A 23,954-nucleotide genomic window follows, 5' to 3' on the forward strand; every position below is an offset into this window, starting at 1 on the left:
GTAAAAATAAAGACAGAATAATCAGATTGAGAGCTAAAGGCAAGCGAAAGGGGAAGGAAAGAAATGGATAGAGGAGAAGAAATTGAAGTGAGGGCAGGAAAGAATAAAATCTCTGTTTTCTTGGGATTATGTTAGAGAAAAAGATTAGACATCCAAAAACTAATGGAAACAAGGCAAGCAGAAAACCACAGGAGAAGCTTGGGAGAATAAGATGGAAACGTAAAAAGGTTTTGTCTAACATCAGAGCCCAAACCTCAGTAATTAAGGCAGCCAAGGGGGCAGCATAGAGAGAAAACAAAAGAGTACATGCAACAGAAACCTGGGGTACACCAGAGGAAGAGGTCTAGAAGAAGAAAGTTATCCACTCTAGGAAACTACAAATCAACAATGATACGAAGATAATCATGCCAATACAGAAGCAGAGATACCAGAAGAAGACACATTCTGATGAAGAATACAATGATCTACAATATCAAAGGCAGCACGAGTCACAAAGAACAACAGAGTAAGGTTTTAGGTGACGAGCATGCAAGATAGAGTTGAAGGCGGCCAGAAGGCGAGCCTCATGTTTGTCAATCAAGGGTTCTTCCATCACATTCTTTGGACGTTGACTTTTCTACAATCCCAGAACATTTGCCGGCAAAGTCCTACAGCATGCGAGTGATAATAGTGCCAATATTTTGCAGCTATTAAGAATGGTCCACAATCCCACAAGGACAACAAACATGTGTTGAGGGTAGGCTTCCAGACCCGCTTAGATGTGCAAGTAAGTGGTCAGTCGAAGTTTTTTTTATTGAGAAAAGGATTTCCAATACATAAGAATTCCATGCATTACTTAAAAACTAGGTATAATGCTATGACAACTGTATATAACTTCTTACCGTATTCTGATCAACAATTATAAGACCTTAACATTGATGCACCCGGAAGCAGTACACATAGGTCATCTTCCACTAAGAATTTCCCTTACTAACAAACTATCACACATAAGGAGTGAAAAAGGGGCTGTGGGTAACAAAGCAAAAGCATACTAGAGGCATGCCCCCAAGAACAAAATGAATGACATGAAATTAATAAGAATGAGTTAACATAAAGTGAACCTGGACAGCCATCCAACAAACAAGAGACGGCTTATGTGTGCTGCTAACAAACATAACAAGAACCAGAAGAGCCACCAACCGTTGAAATAATAATGGCGCGCTAACACCCTGCGTATCTGAAGAGCAAGCACAAATGTAGGGAACCAGAGTTGAGAACTAACCTCAAAAGAGGCAAGAGATCCATTGAACGTGCCAAAGAGTAAGAGTCAACATATTCAAAGAACCAACAGTGCAAATGAACACCCAACGAACTAGGAAAACAACCAACAACTAAACGAAAGAGGCAGACAACATAAATCAATATTTTCTTCAGAAAATGTATAATGACCTCATGCAAAATGTATTAAGAAATATTTTGCAAATTCTATTACCTAAACAGTAGAGCCAGCGAACATCCCAAGGACCCCAGTTTAAAGCTTCAATATCAAGGACCAGTTCATAGTCTAAAGGCGAGAGCCAGCTCACAGCCAAACTAGAGGTGTTTGAATTATTTACTGTGTAATATAAAAAAAATGGTTAACACTGACCCCAAAAAGCTAGCCAATCCGAAAATAACCAAGGAAACAAAGAACATTGATCGAGCTATCTTGACATGGAAAACAAACAACCTTTCTCCCAAACAAAACCATCTAGGAAATAGTACATTTAATTCAGGTTTGACGGCAACACCCTAATCAAGATTTTTTAGTAACCACTGTATACACCAATGGCTATAACGATCAGAATCACTGATAGCTACATTTTCATAATAAAGGGGTATTGCATTGAAAAGGGACCCTAGTGCAATATCAAAATATATATATATATATATATATATATATATATATATATATATACACCCCCCCCCCCCGCCTGACTACCTGCTGATCTTTATATTATGTTCTCATCAAATCACATAATTTCCCTCTATTACTATACGACGATGGAAGCGCTGCACAGATCAGCCGCTTGAACCCTGCACCCAGTCTTCAAAGATGTGATGGGATCGTTACACGCCACCCAGTTCATACTCCTGGGCCATGCAGTGCTTTACTCCAGTGGCAGCAGGCGCGCGCTTCCGAGTGAATGATTAACTATTTTCTTGAAAGCCGTGGTGCTGTTGTTTCTCCCCCCCTCCCCCCATGCGAGGCGGGCAGTGCTCCACTGGCAGCAATATTTCATCATCCAGATGATTTTGCGCCACTATTTATTATCGAAAACAGAGAACTTTCCCATCAAGTCTCATATATATTATAGTAGGCGTGATCTACGGCCTCTCCTGGTGACTAATTATTGTAAGAGATGTGCAAGTAAATCAGCATCTATGGTAGCCCTGGTTCTCTGAATCAAGGATCTTACTTGTGAGTTGGTCCACTGTCATTACTGGCACGTGGTTCTAAGGGAACACGGAGGCCAGAAGCATGTGTGTACCTTGCACACACAGTTGGCGTTTGTGGGGAGTTGTGCTAGACAGCTCTTCAACACCTCAGGGAATTAGGGAACTGTGTTCTGAGACAGGGGTGGACTGGCCTATACCGAACTCTGGAGATTTCCCCGTGGGCCTCTGCACCCTCGGCCTCTTTTCTGTGGTATTTCCAAATTTTCTCATAGGAAAAGCATTGGGCTTGCTGAAAATGTGTTATTTGGGGCCACTTTGAACTTTATTCCCAGGGCCTCTTATGGTCCCCAGTAATTATTTCCAGGGCCTCTTTTAGTTCCCAGTCCAGCCCTGTTCTGAGACCACAGTTATTATTAGAGGACTATCTGACCAGGGCGCTACTTTTTCAGTCCTGCCCCTCCCTTGAATAATGTAAATATTCTGGGAATTGGAGTGCTGATTGGCACGAAATGAACAAATTTGATGCAAGCGTCAAGCACCAATCATTTGTAAAAGGAAAGCCAGTGACTGGGCAAGTGTTGTGTTGTTGAGGTGGAGCCTTTCAAGTATTCGTAGGTGCAGTTCTCCATAAATCCTACAACTCCCATTTAAACATTTATTTCTGGGCTTTTGTAAAGCAACAAACATTGCAATGTACTGGTGCTTCAAAGCAGTACTAGACACTGGAAAAAAATGACAGAGCTGCAAAATTGATTGGAGAATCAACAGTACAGAGCAAGCTGCAGCAACAGTGTGCGAAAGGGTTTTCAGAAGGAATGTGAGCTGAATGACTCATTTCCAGGGGGCATCAAACACTGGTTGAATAGCTAAGCGAGCACTAGATGCCTCACAGCTCTTTTCTGCCATTTCTCTGCCTATTGTGGCAGTGGAACCAGATTATATCCCCGCCATTCACCTGGCTCTCCAGCAGCTCACTGCCATCAATGCATCTAACACTCAGTCTCTTCTTGTGGCTGAAGGCTTTTTAAACATAGTTCCTCCCTGTACTCGTTGACGATCTTGCAAGCAGCCAGTATGTCACGGTACTCCAGTACCAGTACCAATTCTGTAAGATCTTGCATGTACCTAGCATTCTTGCAATACTAGTTCTGCCACCTTTACATGTCCGTATAGTAATGCAGTGGGGTCTTGAACTATCTGCTGAATTGTTTTGGTAGTGCAAGATTTCCTTGGTTCAAAATCTTACTGGACCGTATATCATAAAATTATGATTGTGAGAGACTAATCTTTTTTGTATCACTGTTACTGGAAGAAAAGGCTTACATCCCACCTTTGCAAAAGCCAGCCCCACTGGCTTTGCCACTGCTGCTTATTGTAGATTTCCCATGAAAGAGAAATCCCAATGCTTGTACTTGCTCTTTGATCTGCACCATTATTTGGGTATTAATTTCTTTGACAAACACCACTATCATGCATGCTGGAGAAAACATCCAGGTCTTCTATGCATATCCATGGAGTGCGCTTTGGACATTGCGGTTTCTTCCTGTAGATCATGTTACATTTTCACACATGATCAATTACAAAGTATAAAGTATTGAGAAACTGGGCAGTCGTATGATAATTAATATGGCGACCCTCATTTGGCACATATAGAGCGCAGTTTCTAAACAAATGTTGCACCAATTCATTCCATTTTGGACATGTTTGTTCATTGCAATACACGGATAGGAAATATTGTTCAAGCCCCAAACCGCTCCAACAATTACACCATCATGCAAAAATGTTAATCTTAATCTGTTACAAATGTTTTGCAACAATGCAGTCATTCACTAGAAATAATTTTTACATGCTGCAGCTCAAAGTTGTAGCTACAATGAAAGTGCACACAGCTCAAATGTTCACTGATATAATGTAGAAAATCATTCACTATAATGTACTTTTAGATGACAAAATCCAGTTATTGCTCACAAGGAAAGCACACAGCAAAAACATTTCCCAGCTACCATCAATGCTGATATCTGGAGGCATTGGTGTTCATGTCTGTTGGCTAGGGCCTTGAAAGCTACCCTCACCGATCCTCCATCCTATGAGGTGGCATTACTGTGGCATAGAGCACAGTATAGACCATTGCATAGACTCATGGTAACTGTCAAAGCATAGTAACATAACATGAGAGAATCATGCAGTCTGTCACTGCACACAGAAGGACATCGATCTAGCTCTTCTCTGCCGACCAACCCAGTTTGGTCACACATCTTCCTCCACCTTTCACATAGTCTAACATGACATACAGAGCTCAGGGTATAATTTCTTAATGTATAAGGCCACGTGCATCAATATACTTTGTGGCAACTTTCAACTAAGGCATCACCTTGTCTTACCTTGAACTACAAAGACAAGCACAACATGACACAGAACTAACTCTTAATAACCGTAACACCAAGGTGCCTGGCCTTTTTGAATTTGACAATTCCATTCCCTTAGCCTCAGTTACCAACATTCACCTTTACACACATCTGTATTGGACTATAACTCTTGGCTCAGGCCCGGCAGTCACAGAATTACCATTCTGGAGTTTGAACTGGGGTACAAAGAAAAGGGACGCCCAGGGCAAGGAAGCTACCAAATTGCCAGGTTTGCCCGAGGACGTTCTTGAACCCCTCCCAGTCAGGGGTCCACAAATTAGATCATAAAAAACACATTCTCAAAAAGTGGAGCACACAGTGGGCAAGAAGTAACACTGTTTATTACAGATGGCTAAACATGAATCAAACAGAACAGTGCATATGCTCTGATCGAAAAGGCTGACATCTCAAAGGACTACAAAGAGTAGTTTTATACCAGAAATCCATCGAAACACTTGAAATGAAGAGCATTCACTTCCTCAATGTTTACCAGGGATTTCATTGGCTCATCGATGTCATCTACTCAAAGTCATCTACTCAAAGTTATACGTAGATTAGTTGAGTGTAATTGGAGCAACCTGTTCAACAGTTTCCTAACACATTACCTCACCACGTGGTAGTACATTTATTCACAGCCCACCGCAGAACAACTTGTAATGTAGTAACATTTGTGTTGACCCGCAGAACTTTAATATGTCACTGGTCAGCACCATTGAGAACGGGACACAAGAGACCCTGCAGCTGGTGGGAAAGAGGACATTCACGAGATACCCGCTGGATGGTGACCTTTGTGAGGCCGGTGGTGGATACTGTAAAGGCTGAGCACCTCCACAGAGCTCAGGAACTGTGATTGGTTCTCCCAGGAAGACCACTCCGTCCAGTGTTCCTTATCCACAGCCGCCTGTCTTTACCTTATAGGGCAGCTAATGTGGCTGACCGCTTTGTAGTTACATCACCTAGTTCTAGATACGTCGGCTTACTCGTGATGAGCAACTGGAGCCCCTGCACCCCCTGTTGCAGGTCCCTGGGAAACTGATAATGTGCTTTGGATCGGGGTTTCCCCGGCCCAGCCTGCCCTGAGGAATTTACCACTGCGTGTTGTGAGAAACCTGAAGGTGTCTCACCTGCTAGTCCCTGGGAAACTGTCATCCAGGAGGCCCCCCCCCTATCGCTTTTGGATCCTGGGGGTGGACCAGTGCGGAAGGCTCACCTGGATGAGGGGTCTTCAGGGAGTGCAAGTGGGACAATGGATGGCGAGACGCAGTATCCCCTTCCCTTTAACACCTTTACCCCATCCTATTCGGTGGGATACTTAGGAACTCAATCTTCCCCCTTTTCCAACACAGACACTTTCTCATGGACAGCTCACTGTGAGAGAAAATGGACTAACACCTGAGCCGTATACATGCTGATGTGTCCCAATATAATGGTCAGGCAATTCTCTCTATATTCTCTCTCTATATTCTCTCTCTCTCCTCCTGGGGTTTCCTGTCAACCTTCTCCTGATCTTCCCTCTTGCTCCAAATTCGTCTCTGTCCTCATTCCTTTTTCCTCCACCTTCCTCTTTCTACTCCACCTCCTCTATATTTTCCTCCACATTCCCCTTCTGCTTTGCCTTCTCTGTCTGACTCACAAGCAAACAATCTCCTCCTGCCTCCATGCCTCTGCCTCACGTTACCTGCCTCCGCTGCTCATTTTCAGACGCCTTACTACTATTTACCTGAAGGCCCAGAGCTTTTATTGGTCTCTCTCTCTCCCTCCCTCCCTCCCTCCCTCCCTCCCTCCCTCCCTCCCTCCCTCCCTCTCTCCCTCTCTCCCTCCCTCCCTCTCCCTCCCTCCCTCTCTCCCTCTCTCCCTCTCTCCCTCCCTCCCTCTCTCCCTCTCTCCCTCTCTCCCTCTCTCCCTCCCTCCCTCTCTCCCTCCCTCTCTCCCTCCAGTTGAATACAAGGCGAAAGACGGCAAGACCGAAGAGGATTGCAAAGAAGGAAGCGCCCTTGACCTTTTCACCGAAAGACCGCAAGTTTCACAAGACTTCGAGAATAGGAAACGTAAAAGCTGGAATCAAAGCTGAAGGATCCTGCATTGTGTGTCAGAGGTACCCGAGCTCTCACGAGTTGATAGTCAAGGCAGGAAGAATAGTTTGCTGCTGTGGTCCTGTGTTTGGCTCCTACAACAAAGCAGCACCAGTGAAGTCAGCACAGCCGCTGAGTTGGGGAGACTGATACCAGACCAGTCTGTGTGGAAACCAATTTTGCAAACAGCAACTTTGTATAAAGAAAAGTGAAGAGAACAGTACATGAAGTGTAGGTGGCAAGTGATGCAAACGTAATTAAAACAGCAGATGAGTGAATGAACTTTGAAGCTAAAATACGATACAAGCTGTTTCCGTTCAATCACAACACAATACTGATGTAACAATGTGAATATAACATGCACGTACCTGTATGGATTGCCCTTATGTTTTAAAATCAATACAACTTAAATTAAAAAAAATATATATATATATATATAGGATACCAGAGTGGTACAGCACCACGTTGGTGCTCATTCGAAAGTCTCAGTTAGGTATGCAACTGAAAGGTGAGTGTTAAAAGAAAAGTAACTGTGAAATCGAAGTGGTCCTGCAACAGGTGAAGCAAACCCTGTGCACAATCGAAAGTCTTTGATGCAAAATTGAAATTGGTCTGAGGCCGACCAAGGGAGACTAATTGTATTAAAAGGGCATCTGAGCCTGGCTGAGGTGGATCCGGGGTGATCCCTGAGTCAACTGAAAAAGAATATGCTACGAACAGTGTGTTAAGAGATGTGAGGCCAGATGAGGGGGATTTCAAGTGAATACTTGTGAAAATTCAAAGAGGAAAATAACTTGTTTATTGGCTCGCATCAGGCCTTCTGAATGAAGAGACTCTGGGAAGCAGAGACCCTTAAGCACAGAAGGCCCTGATGCTAATGATTGAACTGTATCCTTCAGCTAAAGAAGCCAGAGACTCTGCTGCGCTCGGGTCAACCGCCTTGTCCCGTGCTGACAACGTGGGGAAGGGAGGCCAACTGCCTAAACATCCTGACATATCATTTTGTGAATAATTCTTCCTTTTAAGTGACACTATTTCCCACACTATTTGTATTTATAGGTAAGGACTGGCAATTGGTTTATTAGTATAGGCCCGTTTATTTTGACAAAACACCACAAAGACTGCAACAATTTTTGATGGTCGTAGCTTGCTCCCATCGGTAGTTTAAGGATTAGATGGGCATTATTCAAACCCTTTTTGAAGTTCAATAAGCACCCTTGAACTGCGGTCAGTTGTGTCCGTCTTACTGTTGATACCATCCCTTCCTTGCAGGGTGCTTATGATGTTGCCATTTTTGTCTTTCCCTTTCTTCGGCTAATCATGAGGTGGTCCCTTGGGCTGTCTTTACACCCAATGAGTCGTTACCATTATCGTTCCCAGTGAGGCCCTTTTTATGGGGCGTCTCTAGCTTAAAATACCTGTGTCATTTCCTCTGCAGTTTCCCCGACCGCCCCCTCTTCTTTACTCTCCAAGTTGGTAAGTGTGCCCCGCTGTCTGGCGCTGAATTAGCACCTTCAATACACCCTGATGCAGCCAACAATATATTGTGTACTAACTTACAATTCTCTAAACATTTCCTGGAACCAAACCAAATAATCACAAACCTTTAGGACATATCTGCCTCCTCCCTTCTGCAGAACCATTGTTCATCTAACAGGGACATCATACAGCCAAGTTACCACAAAAGATTTTTCCACAGTTGCATGCCTCCCTTGCCTGTGTTTGTAGCATCTATTTCCCATTTTTTATATCTTTCCCTCACTCATTTTCTTTCTTCTAAAAAAATAGCAGTCTGGATACCCCTGGCTAGGTCAGAGTGTGCCACTCCACAGATAGGTCTACGTGATCTGATACTACTAACTTGCGGATATGTGGCAGTGTAAAGGTCTATTAACATAATGGAGTGATAGTCATTCAATGAAATGCATTGTTGTAAGCAGGAGCTGAAAGTTGTGACACAGAAGAAAAATGCACACTAAATATAAACATTTTCAAGGAGCTGACATTATCACGTAAGCAATGGAATTGTCTGGCATGTCCTTCCACTAATGAAATACAAAAGTGGATTTAAACAATCTATCAAGCAGCATGGAAACAAAAGAAACTTTCAAAAGCAACATTAAACGGCTCTTTCCATAGCTTGCACAGTTTACATTGCTTCTACAAAATGGCTGACACCACAACAGAGCTTTCAACACGATGAACTCTTTCGGCATCATGGAGCAACTGATTGACACAAGGGACCTACCGCACACAGCTGGAAGAGCTTACGATATGATATTGCATTTATAACGTGCCTGTGCACAAGTGTAGACGCGACAGGACAAGGGGGGTGAAAACAGAGGGAGGACAAAACAAGGATCTTACTAGGCCCTGTGTCATTCAGATCGCAGAAGTGCAGGGATGGGATGGGGAGAGTGCCAAAAAGGGTCTGGGGGGTGGAAAGGTGCAGACAGCTGGTGGCTCAGTGCAGGTAAGGGAAGTGTAGCCAACGGGTGGCTCATAAGGGCAGAGAAGGGGGCTGTAGGGTTACAGGTACATACCACAGGTGCTGTGGGAGCCAGCTGGCAGTGCAAGGTAGGTGCAGAGCTGGACATGCGAGGACCTGGGCTCAAGTTCAGAGGGTGGCCAGGTGAGCAGTGCGTGGACCAGACGGGTCATCAATATGGGAGAGGAAAAGAGAAAGCGGAGGCGAAGAGGAAGGTCTTGAGTTGCTTCTGGAACCGAAGGTGGTTCTGCTCAAGTTTGAGAGAGGCAGGGAGGCTGTTTCAAAGGGAGGCCCCAGCCGTAGAAAGAGATCTGCTCCCAACTCTCAGAGAGTTGGAGGTGGATGAGCGGAGAGCTCAAGAGGGGAGGTGTTTAGGAAGAGAGTGTTGCAGGTACTGCTGTCGCAGACCTCAGAAAGCCTTGTGGATGATGCAGAGGGTCTTGAACTTGATCCTTACCGCCACTGGGAGTCAGTGAAGATATTTCAGTGCTGGAGAGATACGATCCCAGGGCTTGCGGCCAAGGACAAGCCTCGCAGTCCTGTTCTGGATAAGTTGTAGAGAACGGAGAGTAGAGGCAGGAAAACTCAGAAAGGCTGTTGCAGTAATCCAGCCTAGAGAGGACCAGAGCTCTGGAGACAGTGAGCTTCTGGGGGAAAGTGAGGAAAGGAAGAAGACCTCTGAGGGGGTGCAGTTAATAGTTTGCCTTCTTAGAGACATCAGAGATGTTATAGAGGGTGGAGTCAAAAATGATCCCAAGGTTCTTGGCCTCACAGGTGGGATAAGGAAGAGGGCCCAGAGGTAGCGGCCAGAGAGAGAAAAGGATGGAGCTGGTGTTCCGATGTGGAGGATCTCAGTCTTACTGGCATTAAGGCAGAGATCACTGGTGGCGTACCACTCCTGGATTGCAGAAAGACAGTCAGAAACGAGAGAAGGTGAAGCGGTGGTTGAGGGGAGCCTGAAAGAGAGATGGAGGTCATCCGCATAACACTGAAAGTTGGAGCAGAGAGCAGTGATGCAGTGGGCAAGAGGTGCCAGGTATTGGTATAACAGTCAGGGAGAAAGGTTAGATCCATGGTGTACACCACAGGTATAGAGAAAGAGGGATAGAAGAGAGGAATGACCCAAGTTGGACCTGGGAGGGTCGATCAGTGGGAAAGGCGGTTAGCCAGGCCCAAGACTGATCAGGTGATACCCAGGTTATCACGCAGGCAGTTGAGCAGGATGGCATGGTTGACTGTATCAAACGCAGAAGAAAGATCGAGGAGAATGAGAGCCGAAGGAAGGTTAGAATCAAGGTTGGAGAGCAGGTATTAAAGGATGTTCAGGAGAGCAGTTTTCGTGCTTCTGGCTGCTCTGAAGCCAGACTGGTGTTCATGGAGACAACCAACAGATTAGGTGTGGAGATTAAGCTGGGAGATGGGCAGCTTTTCCAAAAGTCTGCCCAGGAAAGAAGTGATAGAGATTGGGCGATAGTTAGCCAGAGAGGAAGGATAGGCAGAGGGCTTCTTGAGGAGGGGGTGCACAAGCAAGTGCTTAAGGGGGAGGGAAAGTTGCAGTGGCAAAACAGTGATTGTAGAAATCGGACAGGGCTGAAGCAAGGATGTCGATGAGGTCCTTGATGGTTCTGGAAGAAGGATCTGTGTGATTTTTCCATCACAGAAAAGTCAGCGATGGAAAGGTTTGCATGAGAAATGTGCGAACCACAAAAGGATTGCACATTTCCCATCCGAACACGCATTCAAAACCCCTACATACCCACACCCCAACATACCCACAACACTCCCCCACCCACACCCTTAATACACCCCCAACATAAACAAACCCTAGTTCCTGCGGTGCCAGTTCCCTTTCACTTCCGTGATCGGGAACCAGTGCCGGAGGGTCCTTTTCTTTATTTCTTTCTTTCTTATTTTTCTTTCGGGTGTGCTGCGGGGGTGTCCACCGCAACACCCCAATCACTATACCACACAGTATAGTGAGCAGGGTGTTGTGGGGGACAGCCCAGCAGTCTTTTTTTTAAGAATTATACTTACCTACAATGCTACCACCAAAGGTTCAAACTTTTGGTGTTTGAACGTTTGGTGGTAACATTTTTCAGACTTTTTGTACGGTCGGACCTTTTTTTTTGGTCCGATTGTACAATTCCCTGGAAGAACAGGGAAGAACCTGTTTTGACGAGACTTTCATAGATCAGGCATGTCTAGAAACGTTGTCGGGGGTGAACAAGGGAAAGGAAGAGAAGGGAGGAGGAGAGGAGGACACAGGCAGACCAGGAGTGGAGGACAAGGGAGAGAAAAAGGAAGAGGAAGAGAGGGTGGACAAGATGTCTTGAGTTTTAGTGATGAAATAAGAAGCCAAGGCAGTACAGAGGGCCTGGGAGGGAACAGGAGAGGTAGAGACTGTGGCAGGATTGGCCAGCTCCTTGCAGATTTTAAAGAGTCCAGCCGAGTTGTTAGATGCCGCAGAGACACTCTTCTCGGTGAGGACAAAGTCTAAACTGCCTTTGGAGCAAGCAGCAAGCCAGTTTGTCAGAGGGTGTACCTGTAGCCCTCCACTTCCTGTCAGTTCCCCTGATTTGCAGCAGCTCAGGAAGAGCTGTTCCTACTCGTACCCAGCCTCGTTCCAAGTATGTGTGTGCTCTGTGGGGTGCATTCAAAGGACCCGAACAGAAGTCCCTTTCACATGAAAAGCAGGATTTTTCAACACACCCCAAAAACGTCTTGACATGTGTTTCTGCAGTTTAAATGTGAAAATATACCACCGCTAACAGGAAAAATGTCAGGGAAAAAAGACATGGTGCGTGTTGACAAAAAGTCATTTATACTATGTTTCACATACAAAATACCAGTGACATTTGAAAAGCCACTTTACTTTCATGAAAATGTGTCTCTAGGCAAACACTTTTGCTGGCTGTTGGACACGTCACCACAAACACCACCACTGGAAAGTGACATCCCCCATCTAATTACAACTTCAATAAAGTGTGCCCTGCTAAAGGCTTGGAAAGCCCAGTGTTCCCCAGACTTGTTGGCTCTGAAGGCAGTTACTGCAGAAAAAGTTCCCCTTGTATGGAGCATAACTAAAAGGTGTGAAAATGGAGGCAACAACTTCAAAGAGCAAGCTGCAAACACAAAGAGAATAATAAAAACTCGGGTATAGGCTGACCCAGTGAGACCATATGACCTGAAGGCAGGAGAATGGCCATTTGTCCTACATGAAGATGTACAATTAATTTAAAAGGACTATTAGACCATAGGCCCTTTTCCCAGCAACCATAAGGCTGATTTTCTTCATTTATGTACCATTTGGTAGGTAATTTCAGGGTGATTCTGGAGACATAACATTCATCCACAAGAAACTCAGGGAACTGTAATGGCCATCTAAGATGTGTTTGTTACGCTCACCTGGTATCCATGGGGACGCCACCCAGCTGCGGGGACTCTGGTGCCCTTCTCAGCCGCTCTCTGGTAAAATAAGCGGGGAAGTTCTGCCTGGAAAACAGGTGGGCAATGTTCAAGACTGGGCAACTGGGGTAAGAGCCTCCCAACACCCCGTATGCCTGCAGCCCCTCCCCGGACCTTTCCTCACCTTGTTATGGGTTTTGGCATGCTCTCCGTCCTGCCTTCTTGGCAGGGGCGCGTTGTCCTTTGTGGAAGAGTGCAATCTAGTTACTTCACTGATCCTGCCCTTTAGAGTCTTTCAGGTAGGTCTTATCACTGTTCTACTGTAAGCCTTTCTTGGATTCAATAATGTCTTTTCTCTCTCCTTTGGTGCGCGGAGGTTCGCTGTGGAGAGTTGGCCGAATTTGGACTCACCGGCAGGTGATGGTGTTTCGAAAGCGCCTTGATGCGGTAAGTAGGCGCTATGCGCAGTGCTATGATGCCTTGCCTTTGCTAACCTGTTGTCTTTTGTTCCCGTAGGTTGCGGTGCTCACCCAGAGCAAGAAGTCCCAAGGCGGTGCTGGTCGATGGGCGACTTGAGAGGTAAGCTGCCGGCACAATTGTAAATGTCTAATGTCTTGATTCTATCCTTTTGCAGATCCGACGATCCGGGAGGCTCGCTGTTCCTTGGATGCTGTTTGCAGGAGCAGAGGGCAGCTAGCGGTGGAATCACAGGTAAGCTGCTGCTAATAACGATGTCCCTTTTGTTTTTCAGGTGCTGTTCTTCCGAGGTTCGCAGATGCTGCTGCACACGATGAGCGTCACGTTGCAGGATTGCAAAGTAACGCAAAGCGTGTTCTCCAAGTCGGGTGTGGTTTAAATAGCATCAAGAAAGAAGTCCAGGTAAAATAGTCCCTAGGCTACCACACCCAAAACACTATACCGCATAGCTTGGGTTCCAAGGAGCCAAGCTATGTGGATGCCTCCATGTTGACTGGCATTGAAATAAAGTAGTTCCCAAGCACAAGTCATCATTAAGTATCAGCCAGGCGCCAAAGTCGCCAGGATTGGCCTCAAGAGGGCCTAGGCAAAGGATGCCTAAGCTTGTTGGGGGCCTGAGCCGAGACCCCTGCTGGCCCATGGGCCTGCCGGGGGGGGGGGGGTGATTTAGGAGCTGTTTCGTGACAGCACTCCCCCCATACCTCCCCCAAGGCCCCTCTCAAGGTGTTCCTTCTGTCCGGCCCTTGTTTAGTTGGAAACTTGCGATGATATGTTCTGATCAGACGTGGTGCATGAATGTTTTCACAGGGTTCCCAGGATCTGTCTTGGGGTCCAAATCCTTGCCAATCGACTAGGTAATATAACCTTCCCCTCAAATACTTGGAATCCAAGATGCTTCTGACTTCGAATTCTGGTTCTCCATCAATGAGTATGGGTTTTGGTGGTGTCCCAACCCGTGTACCGGGCTGCATCGGTTTTAATAGGGACACATGAAATACTGGGTGAATCTGTAGGTTAGGTGGTAAGTCTAGTTTGACGGCCGCTGGATTGATAATTGCCTTGATGGTGTAAGGTCCTAAGTACCTGGGTTGAAAAGTCTGGGTTCCCTTGATGTGTACAAACTTGGCAGCCAGCCAAACCTTGTCTCCTACCTGATAGTCTGGGACCTTTTTCCAGTGTTGGTCGGCAAATTGCTTTTGTTTTTCTTTGGCCTTTTTGAAAGCCTGAGTGATGTTGGTGTGAAGAGTTTTTACTGTTGGCAGTTCCAAATTTGTTGGGACATCTAGTTCTGAGGTACGTGGGTGTCTATCATAAAGGGTATAAAAGGGTGTTTGTCCGGTACTGGAGTGCAAGGAGTTGTTATATGCGCACTCGGCTATCCATAACAAATCTTTCCAGTCTCTTAGTTCATGGTGTAACATGTACCATAGGTATTGTTCGAGGGTCTGGTTGGTCCTCTCGGTCTGACCATCAGTTTGGGGGTGATGGCTAGTGGATAGCCCGACGTCAATTTGTGCCATTGCACAACATTTTTTCCAGATGTTGGAGATGAACTGGCTACCTCGATCGGAGATTAGGACTGATGGGAAGCCATGTAGTTTTACAATACCATCCAGGAACACTTTGGCTAGAGTGGGTACGTCAGGGAGGCCTTTGAGTGGAAAAAAAGTGCGCCACCTTTGAGAACAAGTCCACAACTACCAGGATGGTGTTAAACCTTTCACTGGGAGGTAGGTCAGTGATGAAGTCGAGGGAAAGAGTGTGCCAGGGAGTGGGAGGAATGTCTAAAGGTTGCAGAAGCGCGGATGGTTTTTGTTTTTGCGACTTGTTTTGCGCACAGACTCCGGAGGACTGAACATATTGGATGACATCTTTACGCCAGGAAGGCCACCAGAAGTTCTGTTTTACCTTGGCTAGAGTCTTGGCGATTCCTTGGTGCCCTTCGATCAGGGAATCATGATAACTAGCAACAATTTGTTGTTGTAAGTCTTTGGTGGGTACATACAACCGATCCTTAAAAAAGGGTAAGTGATCTTTAATGGAATATTGTTCTCCTTGCGCTTGCCATGCGAGGAAGGCATCTGGTTTCATGGTTCGTTGAATCTTATCTATCAGTTCAACTTGGGTTAAGGCTGTAGTGAGGCCCAAGAGCTTGCCTTCCGGTATGATGGGGACTGGATCTGGGGGCACATATACCAAGTCATCAGTGCCTGTACGAGAGAGTGCGTCAGCTTTTCCATTCTTGATCCCTGGTCGAAACATGATGACAATGTCTTAGACGGTGAAGAAAAGGGCCCACCGCAATTGGCATGAAGACTGGGCTTTAGCTGTCTTAAGGTATTGCAGGTTTCGGTGGTCTGTGATAACTGTAATGGTGTGTCTGGCCCCCCAGAAGTAATGCCGCCAGGCCTTAAAGGCGGATTTGATCGCTAAGAGTTCTTTGTCCGTGATGGCATAATTCATCACCGGGGGAGAACATTTCTTCGACCAAAAGGCCACTGGATGTAGCGGGCCTGTTACTGGATCTCTTTGCGAGAGGACAGCTCCAATCGCTATGCTGGAAGCGTCTGTTTCCACGATTTAAGGACGATCGGGGCGAGGATGTCGCAGGATTGGCGCGGAGGTGAACCTTTTCTTGAGTTCCTGAAAAGCCTTCTCTGCTTCTTCAGTCCAGGTAGATTTCTTGTTATTTTTTCTTAGCAATATGGTGATCGGGTGTACGACCTGTGAGAAGTCTGGTATGAACTGGCGATAGAAGTTCGCAAAGCCCAGCATGCTCTGTACCCCTTTTACTGACGTTAGTGATGGCCATTTCAAAATGGCGTCCACTTTATGCAGGTCCATTGTGATGCCTCCTGGAGTAAGAATAAAACCCAGAAACTCAACTTTGGTGACGTGAAAAAAGCACTTCTCCAGCTTTTGCATATAAACGATGTTCCCGGAGCTTGGAGAGGACTGAACAGACGTGCTTGATGTGATCCTGTTTTGAAGTTGAGTACACTAAGATATCATCTATGTACACTAGGGCGCAAACATCAATTAACTCTCTCAAAACGTCATTTATAAAATACTGAAACGCTGCCGGAGTGTTGCATAACCCAAAGGGCATGACTTGATATTCGAACAAACCATATTTGGTGCGGAAAGCAGTTTCCCATTCGTCTCCGCTTCTGACCCGCACCAGGTGGTATGCTCCTCGAAGGTCCAGTTTGGTGTAAATTTGGGCATCTTTGACCTGGTCCAGCATTTCTGGGATGAGAGGCAAGGGGTAACGGTTCTTTACAGTGATGTGGTTTAATGCGCGGTAGTCAATACAGGTTCTTAGGTCCCCTTCTTTTTTCGGTACGAAGAACAAAGGACTAGCTGCATGGGACTTGGATGGGCAGATGAATCCATTTGCACGGTACTGGTCTAAGTAAGCCTTCAGATGAAGGTTTTCAGGTTCCGTGAGAGCATAGATTCTGCCGCAAGGAACTTGAGCACCGGGAACAAGGTCGATCTGGCAGTCATAGGGCCTGTGCGGCGGCAGCGTGTTTGCTTGGTCCTTCTGGAATACATCCTGGAAATCTTGGTATTCCTCTGGCAAGGTACTAGTCACTCCCAAAGCTGCCACTTCAGGAGTCGTAGAGATATTGAAAGCAGGTTTCTGTTCTTGGTAGTAACAGGGTGGAGAGCAGTCACTGGGAAAGGTTAATTTTCTTGCCCGCCAGTCAATCAATCAAAGGGTTGTGAGCAACTAACCATGGCATCCCTAGTATAAGCCGGAATTGAGGTGCCTTGATGAGATCGAACAAAATAAGTTCTCGAGGTCCATCCACCGTGGTTACCTTGTCTGTAGTCGGCTTGGAACACAGGGGAAGCCCCATCTCTGCAGCTAGGTCCTGATCTATATAATTCCCAACTGCTCCGCTGTCGATGTATGCTTCAATGGCATGCATTCTTGATGACCGTTGGTCATTAATTAAGATCACCGGAATTGCAAAGTGTGAGGTCGGTGGCTCTTTTCCTTCACTCGACAAACGGACCTCTACGTTTGCCGAGCTGGGCAGTTTCCCGACTGACACTCCTTCTCTTCATCTTTTTCCGTGGCTCCAACGATCTTCCTCGGAGGTTTCACTGGGCAGTCCTTCAGGAAATGCCCCGACTTTCCGCAGTACAAACATAGTTGTTGTTGTCTCCTTTTATCTCGCTCTTGTTTTGTTAGTGGGGGTCGTACCCCTGATTTGCATGGGTTCCACAGTATTTTCTTGCACTCGAGTTACATTGTCTCTAGGCCGAACGTACACTGGCCGAGGGTCCATTTTAGAACGGTCTGCTTTTCAGTCTTGCAACCGGTGGTCCAGTTGCACAACCAAGTCTATGAATTCAGAACAATCTCTGGGAGGATTAACCACTTGAGCTAGAACGTCTTAATTCGCTTCGTAAACCCAGATGAAACAACGTGGTTCTTTTGTTTTCAGGCCACCTAGCTTCAGCAACCAATCGGTTGGAAGTAGCGATGTACGTTAACAAATACTGATTCCCCTGTCGGAGGGAAAGGAGTTCATTGTGAACAGCTTGTTCTCGGGTATGGCAAGCAAAGAGTTTTTCCATTTCCCTCTGAAAGTCTCCAAAGTTAGGTAATAAAGGGTCATCATGGGACACCAATGGTACTGACCAATCTGCGGCGCTGCCACTTCGGTATGATAAAACAAAGGCTACCCGGGCTTGGTCATTTGGGAATGGTCCCGGCCTGCAAAGAAAATGAAGGCGACACTGATTCATGAAAGCAGTGTATTTTCGTGGATCACCAGCAAATCTCTCTGGTGGTGCCAAAGGAACTGTACCTGGTAACACAACTTGTACCGGAGTAGAGACAGTGGATGACATGCTAGGATTTTGCATCGGTGGGTTGTTCCCAGGTAGAGGCGTCTGACCCGCTTGTGATTGCAAGACTTGCCTGCTGATATCTTCAGTACGCTCTTTAGTCATCAATAAGTCTCTCCAGAGAGCGTTAGGCTCCTGTCTGGCAGAGTGAACCTCGGCACAAAGTTCTCCCAACAATTGGGCCAATTAGTCTAATTCTGATGTTTCCATGGTGCCCAGGTGGATTGGTTTGGCAGGCTTCGTGTTCTGTTACGCTCACCTGGTATCCACGGGGACGCCACCCAGCTGCGGGGACTCTGGTGCCCTTCTCAGCCGCTCCCTGGTATAATCAGCGGGGAAGTTCTGCCTGGAAAACAAGTGGGCAATGTTCAAGACTGGGCAACTGGGGTAAGAGCCTCCCAACACCCCGTATGCCCGCAGCCCCTCCCCAGACCTTTCCTCACCTTGTTATGGGTTTTGGCGTGTTCTCGGTCCAGCCTTCTTGGCAGGGACGCGTTGTCCTTTGTGGGCGAGTGCGATCTAGTTACTTCACTGATGCTGCCCTTTAGAGTCTTTCAGGTAGGTCTTATTACTGTTATACTGTAAGCCTTTCTTGGATTTAATAATGTCTTTTCTCTCTCCTTAGGTGCGCGGAATTTCACTGTGGAACGTTGGCTGAATTTGGACTCACTGGCAGGTGATGGTGTTTCGAGAACGCCTTGATGCGGTAAGTAGGCGCTATGCGCAGCGCTATGATGCCTTGCCTTTGCTAACCTGTTGTCTTTTGTTCCCATAGGTTGCGGTGCTCACCCGGAGCAAGAAGTCCCAAGGCGGTGCTGGTCGATGGGTGACTTGAGAGGTAAGCTGCCGGCACAATTGTAAATGTCTAATGTCTTGTTTCTCTCCTTTTGCAGATCCGACGATCCAGGAGGCTCGCTGTTCCTTGGATGCTGTTTGCAGGACCAGAGGGCAGCTAGCGGTGGAATCACAGGTAAGCTGCTGCTAATAACGATGTCCCTTTTGTTTTTCAGGTGCTGTTCTTCCGAGGTTCGCAGATGCTGCTGAACACGATGTGCGTCACGTTGCAGGATTGCAAAGTAACGCGAAGCGTGTTCTCCAAGTCGGGTGTGGTTTAAATAGCATCAAGAAAGTAGTCCAGGTAAAATAGTCCCTAGGCTACCACACCCAAAACACTATACCGCATAGCTTGGTTCCAAGGAGCCAAGTTATGTGGATGCCTCCATGTTGACTGGCATTGAAATAAAGTAGTTCCCAAGCACAAGTCTTCATTAAGTATGAGCCTGGCGCCAAAGGCGCCAGGACTGGCCCCAAGAGGGCTTAGGCAAAGGATGCCTAACCTTGTTGGGGGCCCGAGCCGAGACCCCTCCTGGCCCATGGGCCTGCCGGGGGGGTTTTAGGAAGTGGGTCGCGACAGTGTTTCTGGCTGATCTCACATTTAGAAAATGTTCAGTTAGTTAACGGGTGGGTGTGACATTGGGTAATAAGGTACATATTCAGAACTGTTATACTTTTTGTGAAAAGGGGAGAAAAGACACAGACAACTTCTCTTCTGATTTAATTCCCCATGATGCACGGAATCAGGAAATATGAAAATTATGGCAGTTAGTAGTAAAATCATAAGGTTTCGCCACATAACTAGATTTTTGCAAATATTTGACATGAGAACAAATGGGGCTTGTAACTTAAGCTGCCATAGGTCTCCTCCAGACCCCTAAACCAATCCGGACTGGGAGGCTGGGTTTGGAAGGAGAGAAAAGGGTAACTGCCCAATCCTATTTGGGTGACCTCTTGCAGGATACTTCACCAAGATTGTAAAATTGGTGGCGTCATCACTGCTATTGAAGGGGGATGGGGATTGCACTAGGAGGAGGGGACAGAGCTGCTGAAATTTACCATTGAGGAGCGCTGATGAAACTTAACATCTGACCCCTGCAAGGAAACAACAAAGGAGATTGCTGAGAGTGCATCTGGGTAGAGGTTTCGATTTCTGGGAAGGCCTAAGAGCTGTCTGGGTCCAATAGTGGAGAGCCGGAGGCCATCCTTAAGAGTGGAGTGACCAGACCCCTGCCCTAGCTTTCCAGAGGGTCCTGGCATGCAGCTGGCTGTCCTGAACTTTAAACAGAGGCTAGGTAAGTAGAACCGAGTTCTGGGGAGCCAAAAGGTGGGGAGTCTGCTTGCATTAGATCCCCTTTCCCTTTAGAGTGGGCGGGGGACAAAAACTATGTAGATCCTTCACCTACTTAACACAAAAGATTAAATTAATCGATTCCCCATTTGGTGGAACACTACAGGGTGATTTCTGTTAAAATTCTAAATTAACAAAGCTCACTTCCCAGTGTGCGCTGAAAAACGATAGCCTATAATTTAATTGGGTAATCCTTTTTGTCCCGTTTACCCGGACTTCTTTAAGGAAGAGGGGTGTCTTTGTTCTTAAATCCGTCCAATATTTATGTTCAGCTTCCACAGGCCTTTCAGTGGAGAGGGGTCCAAAATTCAGAATTCCCCAAATCATTTCAATGTGTGTGTCTGACTTCCCCAACACAGATGAAAGTAGGGGGGGTCTGAAAAACAAACCGCTAAATGACCAGAAAACGCAATGGCTGCTAGCTTTGAACCAAAGTGTGAGGGAAATCATAATTGCCATATGTATTTGTACCAATCTTGAAACCCTACTGCTAGCCCTTTAAGCCAGCAAGAAAACCAAAATGGCACAACACTTAATTTATAAATATTTTGGTTATTGCTCAGTTTCATTATTTCTTGAAGTGAAATTTGCAGACAGTAAAGAATTGTGATTTGTGCTTTTTTTTAATAACTCATTTGGACAATTGATTTGAGTAACAAGAAGTTAATGTTGAGCCACAAAGAAGGTAGCAAGTATAGTTCAGTGTGATTTCCAATACTTTTAATTTAAATGAATACAAATATATTTCCTGTACACCGGCCTGGTTCTTGGTTCATTGGTAGCTCAGGGGGAGTGGTCCAAGGGGCATGATATGCATCTGAAGTAGGGCTGAATAAAAGGATGCGTTACAGTTTGTTGATTGCCACCTTGAGTGGGGAGGGGAGGAACTCCCTGTGTTGAGGGTGGCTTCTCAAACCGTTACAGCTCCACCTTTTATCCTCACACGGATAGCTAATGTATGGCAGGTGTGTGTGATTGAAACTGAGTGCCTGACCCTGCCTGGCCTTATTAAGGCGATGGGGCCATTGCAGAGTGCTAGGGGTAATCTTCATAGCCTATTTCCTCATCTTCAGCTCAGTAGCTTTGTCTGCATAGAGAGGGTAACGATCGCAGTAGTTGTAGTGTCCCAGAAACTAGGTAGGGAAAGGGGTTTGATAGTGGTTAGGAAAAGGGGTATACCAAGTCTTGTGATCCAACAAGAGGAGATTAAGGGATATCAACCACAAGCATCCCCTTAAACTAAAGGGATCAACCCTTGACAAATTGAAACACAAAGCTTGTGATTTAGGATTGCTACCTTATCTAGGTGGATTCCATTATAAAACCATATTCACTTATTGTACTGGAAAAAACGTTGCATGACAGCAAGTTTATAGAAAAATACACATATTTTATTTATCAAATACATACGAAAAGTTTTAAAAAACTCGCAATGCTAAAGTGCCTGTTCCGTTTTCTACCAAAAAGATGAGGAAGACACGTACACTATTTTGTCTGCATGTGTTAACCCCCTTAAACAGGTAAGTATTTTAATTCGGATACTTGTCCGTTAAAGTGTCTTGTGCTGTGCTAATAATCACACTGGGCCATACCTCATTAAACACAACTCACTCAATCCCATTCCATTCATTCTTTCTTCATTCACTTTCAAAATTTCATTTCACAACCACAAACTGTGCCCGACATGTTTCTTTCCGCGCTTGGTGTCTCGTATCAAATACCCGGAAATTCTTCAGGGGCTTGTGTGAGGGGTTAGTAGGACATGCAGCATCTAACAGTATAGCTCAATATTTAAAAACAAAGATTTTTCAATCAAGAACATTTCCTTTACAGAATTCTTGTAGGAGTTGCAGTGGTATTCTGTCTCCACAGGGTGTTAATCCCCTTTAGGTGGAATGACACGGAAGAAAATCTCCACCTATCAAGGAGCAATAAACATAAAAAAAAAAAAGAGTGTCAATAACCTACTCAAGCTGCTCCATTATATGACGACTGTTGATTAATAACAGAAATCTTGATTCAAAGTCTAATCACATTTTATACAGTAAAGCAAATCTTCCTGCATCAAGTACAATTCCTCCTCTTCCTTGGTCAAGTCTCAAGGCTAATAAGAAGTCTCTCCTAATCAATGTCCAAGCTTCTATTATTCTCGCCCGTGGCCTTGGACGCAAGGTTCTGGTTCACTCACCGTAAGGTACAGTGGATGTGGACGGCTTTGTATGCGCAAGGTCTCTAAGTTGTGTGTCAGTGATCAGAGAGTGGAAAAGAGCCTTCTCGAATCTCACCGGGAAAGAAGTCACTGTTAGCTAGAGAGATTCAGGGGAAGAGATATGGAGAGACACAAGAAGAGCCCATTAGCGACACATACGTTTTTCTATGGTGTTAGTACAGCTGGCCTCTTCGCGGCTTTCCCAGTCAGATGAAACTTTTTTCCCAAAAGCTGTCTAAACAACGTCACTTTCTTTTTTTCATGGATTCTCGTGTTTCTCTTATCCAACCTCGGTAAGTCCCGTGAATCACTAAGGGAATAAATCTAAACATCCAGTTATCAATAGGTTAACTCCTCTGGATCACATCACGGGATAGAGGAGCTGATTCGTATTGTTCTCATGTAGTCCTTTCCTGCCCGGACATGGTGAAGGATTATGCGGCTGTGCTGTATGAGCCGTAACCCTTTTCGGGAGCTGAGGCGAATTCCCTCTGGTCCTGCTATTGCCCGTACTGCTGCTCCCGGTTTTCTTAAAGACCAAACGGGTCTCTGTAAATAAAGAGACAACGTCACCTCCGACGTACCCGCTATTATGTAAAAGCTTTACCAGTTGCCGCCACGGCGCATATAGCAGGCAGCATGTCTATGTTGCTTTACAGGTGCGTGGGTTTCTCCGAAATAAGATTTACCCCGGACCCTGCCCAGTGTTGGTCAACCAGTACATCGTTTAAAACAAATGTGTTTACTTCTCGAAACGCTAACAACTGATTAGACCCTGATGGTTCTCACTGTTCAAGTAGGGATCTGGGTTCCGCTTCCTTCTGATGTCCGACTTTTGTGATTCCTCCCTGCACGGGCCACTTCCGGGAAATCTTCAGTTCCTTTCACGCATATCCTGGAGTTTAAATGCTTGCGTTCCAATCTCGCGCATGCGTGCTATCAGCTAGTTGGTAACCCGCCAATCATAAACTGTTTACTTTCGGCAAGTTACTACCGTATTTGCGTCTGGCATTACAAGTCTCACCATCAGGTGTCCGTCCCCCACTCCCCAAGGATCCCCTACCTAGGTGATCCTCCGGAGCTTGTCTGCCATCAGGGTAAGGATCCAAAAGCGATGGCCTTTCATCTTAGAGGTAGTGAAGAGAACCTCAAGAGGGGGCGATTATAACAAACTACTCTCACAACGAGAGATGTTTTGGATCGACCGCTTAGACACTGTCCATCCAAAGGGGCTTAATGAAAATGTTTCACTCAATTGCTTCATTTAGACCTGCTCTGTGAACAAGTACATATTTGAATTAGATGAGTTAGTCATATTTTTGTATTTGTCCGATTTGGATGACTAAACTATCCGTAGTCTATGAAATCAGTTACCCATCATCCAGAGTTAGACGGAACATCTCTTGATCAGTTTTATTTTTGTCAACCA

General features: G+C 45.8%; 1 protein-coding gene across 1 annotated transcript in view; it reads right to left on the bottom strand.

Annotated features, from left to right (window-relative positions):
- The window catches only part of AATF (apoptosis antagonizing transcription factor), an 813,649-nt gene that overhangs the window by 264,018 nt on the left and 525,677 nt on the right, over nucleotides 1-23,954 (bottom strand). The window lies entirely within an intron of this gene.

Source organism: Ambystoma mexicanum, chromosome 9, assembly GCF_040938575.1.
Source record: "Ambystoma mexicanum isolate Mex_15411 chromosome 9, UKY_AmexF1_1, whole genome shotgun sequence".
NCBI lineage: Eukaryota > Metazoa > Chordata > Amphibia > Caudata > Ambystomatidae > Ambystoma > Ambystoma mexicanum.